Below are 632 nucleotides of genomic sequence, written 5' to 3'. Positions count from 1 at the left end.
ATATATATATATATATATATATAGTTCTGTACTAAATAAAGCAGGCGATATTATCGATATCAACGGAAGAATATTTCTGTATATATTCTTCAGCTTACAAATCTAATGAAACGCGCAATAAGTGATTATAATGAGTCTGCTCGAACTGAAGTTATCAATTTGCAAGGAGAATCATCATTGCAGTAAAAGAAAGCTGCTGTGGTTAAAACGAAATAATACAGTTGGTTATAATAATATACAATTTCATGTGTAAACATTACAGAGCGAAATACTTTCGAAAATGATGCAAATTGAAACTAATTTAGAAGAATGAAATCTTGAAGTGGAAGATAATGAAGAAAGAGATAATGCTGCTGCTGACGATAATGAAGATAATGATAATGGAGAAGGGGAAGGGTTGCTTATAATGCTAACATGACTATTTTCTCTGCTATCACTAGAGCCTCTGTGCGATTACAAACCCCCATCACCTCTAATTGATTCGTAATAGAAGCACAAAGCCTCGAATTCACAGGGTGAGAAAACTAGATTGTGTGATATTCATTTGATTTGTTTCCCAGGAACAGTTATTGAAGAAAGATAGTCGCAACCAGTAATTGAAACCGCGTCGCTGTAACCTCGAATGCAACCCC

This window comes from Octopus bimaculoides, chromosome 4 (assembly GCF_001194135.2).
Source record: "Octopus bimaculoides isolate UCB-OBI-ISO-001 chromosome 4, ASM119413v2, whole genome shotgun sequence".
Lineage (NCBI taxonomy): Eukaryota > Metazoa > Mollusca > Cephalopoda > Octopoda > Octopodidae > Octopus > Octopus bimaculoides.
This window is presented reverse-complemented; position numbering follows the sequence as displayed.